The sequence below is a fragment of the Lactuca serriola genome, chromosome 8 (genome assembly GCF_051521515.1).
Source record: "Lactuca serriola cultivar US96UC23 chromosome 8, Lser_US96UC23_V15, whole genome shotgun sequence".
Taxonomy (NCBI): Eukaryota; Viridiplantae; Streptophyta; class Magnoliopsida; order Asterales; family Asteraceae; genus Lactuca; species Lactuca serriola.
Genome location: NC_136415.1, coordinates 118,178,678 through 118,187,629, shown reverse-complemented (window position 1 = coordinate 118,187,629; position 8,952 = coordinate 118,178,678).

The following is an 8,952-nucleotide window of genomic DNA, read 5'->3' as shown; positions in this document are numbered from 1 at the left end:
CGGTAAATCACACATGCTCCGCTAACGACTTTGAGAATGCAAATATCACAATTGCTATCTAAGCTAAAATCTACTTAGTGAAAGTGTTTCCTCACCATCATTTTCATGAATCGGAGAGAAACCTTATGACACTTAGATTTAATGGTGTATGTGTTCTTATCCATGTGAATTATCAAAACCATAGTCGTAAGACAAGGATAATGACAAATCCAAACTCATATGGACTGAACTCAATCTTAATTTCTTGCCACTTGGCAGCTCAAGGGCCTTCCATTACTTCCAAGTTGTTGTGCAACAAATTGAGAACTCTAAGAACTCGTATGCAAAGCCAACTTTAACCGGAATGGGCACAGAATATGTCAACACGATAGGTTGTAAACCTCAAGTTGTGTGCTAGTGAAGAACTTCAGGTTTTATTCTTGATTAGTTCTTGAAACTTTCAAGACCTTTAAGACTCCCACTATCCTCTTGACATATAAGACTTTCTTGTCAGTTATTCAAGAGATAGTGTGGATTCTAATCAAGACAAACACTTCACAAAATTGGCCTAAGTTGGTCTTTGTTTTATCCAAAACATCACAACTTACCAATTTCAAATGTATAAGAGTAGAAAACTTTTACTCTTACATTTGACGAGTGTTTTAAACCTTCTTTAACACATGTCACTCAAGTTACAATCTTGGAGTATGAATCTAAGACTTGTATTGGAATGAAGTATGACTCAACTTCTTGATTTAACCACTTCAACAATTCAAGTTCCTCTTCTTAGTGATAAGAATGCACTAAGATTTCCTTAGAAAACTAATTGTGCTATAGTTTCTTAATCATTAAGATGATCACAAAACTGATACTAAAGTACTGTCCCATCTTTTCAGATTTGAGAAACTTTTATCCTTCTGCCTAATTTGATTCTTCTTATTCGATCTGCCATAGATTGGAACCTTTTCCAATGTCTCAGAATTACACTTAAGCTTGTAAGTATAACCATATTTACTGAGCTTTAGTAAACTATGACGAATAGTCTTATCAATCTTTTGTGGTGGACTTAATCAGTGCACAAGACTGTGTACTCGATCCCTTAGTCCTTCACTTGACTCACACATCCATGTGAACAAGTAATTAGTCTTAAATTTCCAATACTTGAAAGTTCTCATTCATCATGCTATACAACTTGCATGATTCCAAGTTCCAGTCCAATTGAAACTTGGGTGATGAGAATTTTTCCTTATTTGGTAAATTTAGACATTACCACAAATGAAAGAATAAATTTCATATTTCCACTCTTGCTATTAATGGAATCATATAAGCAACAATTTTTCCTCAAATGCCATTGCAAGGATATTTTAAAATAAATAAAATCAAAAATTTTCTTTTATTTTAAAACTATTCGAAAAAACTTATCCTTACAATCCATATGAAAAATTGTTGTTATCTATTCCTAAGCAATATCTCATAACTCCTAAGAACTAGCGGAAGTATCCGATCTTCAAACTATGCGATAGAAATCCATCTACGCCATCCGATTCAACATATTCTTTCTTTAAGTTTCTTCACTTTTCTTTGATTCTTAAAACATCACCATGTGACCCAGTCACATCATGTATCAAGAATCTCATAATAGAAACTTAACAGAGTTAGATAGTGGACTTTACCTGAAGTAGAGTCAAACTTATTGACTTTAACATCCTTAGGTAAATTTGGCAGCTTCGCAACCAATGCCCCTTCCTTTGGCACTAGAAACATATGGACCCTTAGGTAATAGTACATGGGACTATCTCAGACTTAGCCTTTCTCTTTACCATTTGGTCAATCAAGTTGACTATGGCCAATCCCTTTCCATTGGGAAGAGAATGCATTTCTAGATTTCCTCTGTCACTATTGTCCTTGTCCATAAAGTTTTGGGAAGTTGATCTCCTAATCAAATTTGCTTTACTAGTACACTAAATCATTTCTGATTTAGCAGCACCAAGCAAATAGATAAGATCATTAAGGGTCTTGTCATAGTCTATTTCATAGGAGTCTCAAAGGAACTCACTATGTGACTTAGAAAGTGATTGAACCACTAACTTTCTCAAGACTTTGACACCCTACTCTCCCGGCTTGTCAGTATGTGACTTCATCTCCAAGATGTGATCACACCTAGACCATGCCTTGCCAATAGGGCTTGAGTGACCTTGAACTTGTGGGTTAGGGAGAATAATTGGAGGAGGTGGAGGAAGTGAAGTTCGAAGATATTTGGGAAGATCATAGATGTCTGAACTTGACATCTTTTTGGAGATATTCAAGTTAGATGATTTAAAGTCCTTAATATAACACCCAATATGAAATATTAAGGCTAGGACCCAACAAACTATTTTATAACTTGGAAGAGGGATGCCGTAATCGAAGCTATAGATTATTTGAAGGTAGGTGAATGACGATTCACCAATTTCCACCATGAAAAATGAAATAATTTATTAGGTTTTAATTGGATTTGAAACTCCTAGATCTTTGAGATTCATTGAACTGTCCAATGGCATGTTTCAATCTCGAGTATGCCCTTCAGGTTTTGTGACTGGGATGCCGAGGATCACAAAACAAGGTGTGAAGTAACCATGCAAATTACTTGGTACCCTTAAGTGTTTACCCCTCAATCGATGAGCCGGTTAACCACACACGCTCCATCGATACTATGATAAACATTAAGTTACCCTTTGCCTATCTTGTTAAATACGAGTTAGTGTGCCGATTAACCACATACGCTCCACTAACCGACATAAACAAAGTGCAAAGTGTAATTTCATGGATTAGCACCTTATTCAAATTTTCCTAAGTAACTAAGATTGGGTATTTATAAAAGGTTTAGTTACTTAGTATTTATCATTAATACTTTTAATGAAGGGAGAATTATAGTCCTTGTCCTACCCGTTCAGCTAACGACCCTCCACCATTCAAGGAAGCGGTGGGTGAGAGTGGACACCCATTATACTGCCATTTTATAGGCAGTAACCCTATACCCCCCTTATTGACCGTCTTCGTGAATGAGGCCTACTAACGGTGAGACTGACTTTACTCTTATACGTATACATACATACATATATATATATATATATATATATATATATATATATATTATTAACTTATAATATTATAAAGTATAAGGGTTGAATTTTAACTTTTAAAATTCTAAGGGCAAACTTGGAATTAAAGGATTCATAAGTGAAAACTTTTCAAATTCCAAAACTTGAGGGCAAGTTTTGAAGCTATTCAAAACTAATTAATTCCATAACTTATGTGTTTAAAGTAGTTTTAATCCGAAAACTCTTCAAGTTCCATAACTTGGGGACAAGTTATGGAAGACTTTAAACTCATAAAAGAATTAACTTTTTCTTTATTTTATAACTTATGGAATTAATTAAGGTTACACTTTTTTTTAATTATTATTTAATGAAGAGACTCTTGGTCCTCCATAACTTGAGGATAAGTTATGGAGTCATACAACCATTTAATTAGAACTAGACTCTTCATTTTGTAACCTTTGCCAACTTTTATGAGTTTTGTGAAACTTAAATGTGACTTTTCATATAACTTGAGGACATGTTACAAAAACACATTTTAGAATCAACTCTTAGATTAATTTGGATTGAAAACAACTATTTCACTCAACTGTTCTATTAATCTAAGCAACTCATAAGAACAATATAATTCAAACTTTTTTTCCATGTAATTAGTCTAAACCTTAAACTAATATAAAGCATGAATCTATTGACAATTATCTTTGAAATTGGATTAGCATGAACATTACCACATCAAAGAACAAGTTTATAAGTCCAAAAACATCTTAGGATAATGTTCCTAGTCCAATTCCAGCCAAAAAAGTCGAATTTATGTTGTCTGGGGGTCCAACTCGTCGAGTGCATGAACCAACTCGGCGAGTTGGATGCATTTTGCCTTGGACTTGGCGAGTCTGCTAGCCAGACAACATCAAAACTCAAATTTTTAGCTACTTTTGCAAGTATAACAAGAAAACAAGCCTAGCCTCTGATACCACTGTTGGGTTTTGAGCATTCTAACACTCCTATGGTGTACATGCAACCCTATAAACCTTGGATCTATGTTTTCTCTATTGTACATGCAAATAAGAACTTTCCAAGGCTTTAATCCTAACTAGCATATTATGAAGTTCTTATACTACAAAGTTCTAGTTAGATGACATACCTTTTGATGTAGCTTGATGTCTTCAAGCTTTAAGAGCTTAGCCCCAATAGTGTGGAAGCCTCAAGTGGAATCACAAATCACCAAAACACCTTGGAAGACTTTAGAGAATATGGATACTTGGTTCTCTCTAGTGAAATCGGCTAGCCCTTCTTAGTGTACCACACTAGTGCCAATTTCACCAACCCAGGACATCTTTATATTGTTTGGAGACTAGGGTTAAACCCATGACCTTTCATTTCATATGATCCATGGGTTAAACACTCCATGGACTATCCATGAAAGCTTAGCCCAACCTAAATGAACTTGGCCCATTCTATATATATACGAGTCCATATTTAATTAGTTCATTTTGATCACTTAATTAATTATAAATTAATTCTTGATCAATACTAATTAAATAATATGATTATATATTAATATATTAGAACTTATAATATATTAATATAAATCATAAATATACTATTCTCAAAAGACTATCCATATAAATTTTGTCGGTGAAGTGCAACCCAAATGGAACATGCCGGGTCGGGTCAAGTACATACCAAATATAGTTATGGACTTAGACATTAATCCAACACTAGTATCTACCTAAACTACCCATATGGTAGCTTACTAGTAATTTAACTGGTACGTATGAACATGGATGTATACCCTTGCTACCCAAGGGCATTGGATGAACTGGAAGGACCTTTATGACTATATATGTACATATGATATATAACTAATATTTAAACAACCGTCGGACGGATAGCCGATGTCCCACCAGACCACATCTCAAGCGCGAAAAGGAAATAGGGTGGATAGCCTTCCTAAGTCTTTTAAAGATTTCTTATATAACTATACATACATAGGCATGCAATTGATAATATAAAAGCATAAAATAAGTTTTATTATCAAAGAAAAGATCAACTGGATGTCAATCTATAAAACGATTTGAAAGTATGGGTTTGATAAAACAGCTTAAGTATAAAGAAACATTTGTTTGAAACACAATTGTAAATGAGTTTGAAGTGAAACATACAAAGAAAAATGTACAGTTTAATTAGGAGTTTTAAACATATAAAGTGTTTATGAAAAACATTTGAAGGAAACTGTTTGGTAAAACGGCTAATGAGTAGCCAATCATTTGAATGCTATTTATTAATCACATATAATTGATATAATAACTAGCATAATTCTACTTGTATCCCCCCATAAAGCATTTAAAAAACATTTAAATGTATTTCAAAGGTTAGTTAAAGGGGTATGAACTCACATGTTGCGAGTGGATCGGATGGAAGTGTCGGATAAGTGCTTGGTGTCAAGTAAAGACTTAGACACACACAAAGATCCTAATTACATATGAGGACATATGTATATAAACGATTAGTCTTTAAACAACTAATGAAAATGTCAAGACACTCTAGGACATGACAAACACTTTGTACAAGTGTTATAAGTCCTAATGAGTGCATCTAAGTGTTGTAGGGTAAGGCTAGTGTGTTTGGGGTTCAAGGAACACTCCTAAAATGAGTTTACTCCCTAAAGACCAACACCCTTGAGTTTACGGTCATAAACTCTTGAGTTTACGGTCGTAAAATCCTAACCTTTTGACCATTTGTTGATTTGAAGTCTTCTAAGCTATTCCAAGCATTCCTACTTCATGATTTAGCCTTAGGAAGTGTTGTGTGGCATCAGAACACTCCTAAATGGAGTTTACGGTCTAAGGACCATTTCTCCATGAGTTTACTACCTTAAACTGATGAGTTTACTACCTTAAACTCATGATTTTACTACCTTAAACTCATAAGTTTGGTATTTTGGGGGTTTTCAAGTCCTTAGCTCAATCATGGCACTAGTCTAGGTTGGATTTAGACATAAGGAACTACTATGGGACATTTATGGGACTTTTAAACACTTTTTGGGGTGTTTACGGTTTTGGGACATCCCCAAACCATAAACACATAAAAATAGAAAGTTTTGGTGCTTTTTTGTGTGATAAACTCTTCAAGGATGAATCTAGACAAGTCCCTAAGGCATTGTGAAGCATCTAGGCACCTTAACACACCATTTTTGCCCTATTTTTGGTGTTTATGGTTTTGGGACCTCCCAAAACCGTGAAAACCTTTATCTTGGTGTTCTTGGGACTTTTCCTTGGTATAAACATGCATAGCTAGCTTTAAATGACTCTAGGATAGAAGTACTTACATAAGGAAGCTTGACATGAGCTAAAAGTCCAAGAACACTTAGTGTGTGTTCTTGGTGTTCTTGGTGTTTTTGGAAATCTAATCAAAATACATAAATGAATGGATGAATATATGCACAAGGACTAGATTAAGTATTAAACCAACTTGAAATGGTTAGAACACTTACTAGTTTGAAGATCTAGAACAAAATCTAGGATGATACTTGAAAGGATATTTTGGAGTTTACTCTTTTGGGTATTTGAGGAGTAAACGCATAATGGCTAGACTTGGGGAGTAAACTCATGGATAAGAATGAGTTTACAGATTTTTGGGGTGATGTTTTGACCCAAACAAAATAGTTTGGCCGGGAACTTCTAAGACGCGAGGTGTTTGCGGTTTTTAAAATTCAAAACCCAAGACGGCACTTTCTTTCACCCGTTCGTATAAAAATAATATTAAAATAATCAAACGAACTTTATTTTTCCCAAAAAAAAGTAAAAGTGAACTTGACTTATAATATGAAGTGATTGACTTTTAGGGTTTGACCGAATGAAAATTCCGGATTGTCACATCATCCCCCTGTTAAAGGGAATTTCGTCCCGAAAGTTCAAACCAGAATCCAACAACTGGTGGTGTATCCAGATATTTAGGTGTCAAGAAAGTTCAAACCAGAATCCAACAACTGGTGGTGTATCCAGATAACCTGAGAGTAGCAAGCTGATGCAGCGACATACTCGGCCTTAGCTGTCAAGGTCGACACCGTCTGCTATTTCTTGCATTGTCAAGACACCAATCTCTCCCCCAGAAACTGACATCCGTCGAAACTTGATCTCCTGTCAAAATCACACCCTCCAGAATTGCTGTCAGCGAAAGCATATAGGTCAAATTCAGGATTCTTAGGATACCATAGCCCCAATTTAGGGATACCATTGAGGTATCGAAAGATCCTTTTAACAACAATCATATGAGAGAGTTTAGGATTAGCCTGATATCTGGCACATTGACAGAAAACAAACATAATGTCACATCTAATGGCAATCAAATACATGAGAGATCCGATCATCGATCGATATTTGGTTTGATCTACAGAATCTCCTTCTAGATCTGGTCCCAACAAGGGTCTTTTAGCCATTGGTGTAGAGGCAGGTTTAGCGTCTTTGAACCCTAACTTCTCAAGCATATCCTCTACATATTTTCCCTGATGCAGCAAGATTCCAGATGAATGTTGACAAAGTTGTAATTGATGGGTTTTGAGCATTCTAACACTTCCTAAGTGTACATGCAACCCTAATAACCTTGGATCTATGTTTGTCTAATTATCATGCAAAGTTGAATTCCAAGGTTATATTCCTATCTAGCATACATGGGGAACAATTTTAACTTGAATCATAGATAGAATAACTTACCTTGTTGTTGCTTGTGTTCCTTGAAACCTTGTGAGCCTAGCACCCCAAGTGTGATGCCTCAAATGCTTCACACAACACCAAATGCTCTTGGAAAGACTCTTGAGATAACACACACTTCTCAAAATCGGCCAAGCCCTCTAGTTTCTTTTTGTCTAACTTGTGTAGCCAATTTTGTGGAGAATGGGACTCTTATATAGTGTTGACACATCTAGGGTTACACCATGAAACCCTAATGTGTTATGACTCTTCATTTTCATGACCCATGGGTTTGTAACTCCCATGGAGCATCCATGGAGCATCCTATGGGTAGAACCCAACTTGATAATCCATGGAGCCTCTTAGCCCACTATACCAAATATGGATGATTTACATAATCAACCCATATATTTAATTAGTTATCCTTTGATCACTTAATTAATTCCAAATTAATTCTTTGATCAACTAATCGAATAATATTATTAATATATTAGAACTTATAATATATTAATAATCTCCAAGTGTTATTTCTCTCATTTAGTCTATCCAATTACATGGTGCCATGCAACCCAAATGGACCATGCCGGGTCGGGTCAAGTACAAGCCCGAAATAGTTATGGACTTAGACACCTTATCCAACAGTCTCCCACTTGGATAAGTCTAATAACTATATCTCTAGTACTTCAGGAACTGACCGGCAATCGTAGCTCTTTCAAGGTCTCTCGGAACTGAGAAGATGATGGTACGCCATTTAAGATAAGTGATCATATACTCCTCCGTTCTAGATATCAGCCGGACAAATACATGGAACATTGTCTTGCTTATTGTCCAGCATTTGTTTCCCGATTTCCGATTTGTTTGACATAGAACTTAATTGAACACATCAACTTAGTTCTGACCGGGCCCGATACATGGGTCAAAACAAAATCATCGAGGGGCCCAGATATCAGCTTCTAATCCAAGAAAGAACAGATAAACTTCGACTCATATGTTTGTTCTACCACTGATTGAATTACACACAAAAGTACGTTTTATAACATCGAGTTACCAATGCGGTTTCGTACAGTCAATGCATAACCAACTTGTAAGTAACAAATCATATCTCTAGGTTTGAAGACTTATATGATATTACCGTCTCACGATCACTCGAGATAGAATTCCATGAAGTGATTCCAGTGAGCGTGGGTTGAGTCCAATACTCAGAACTT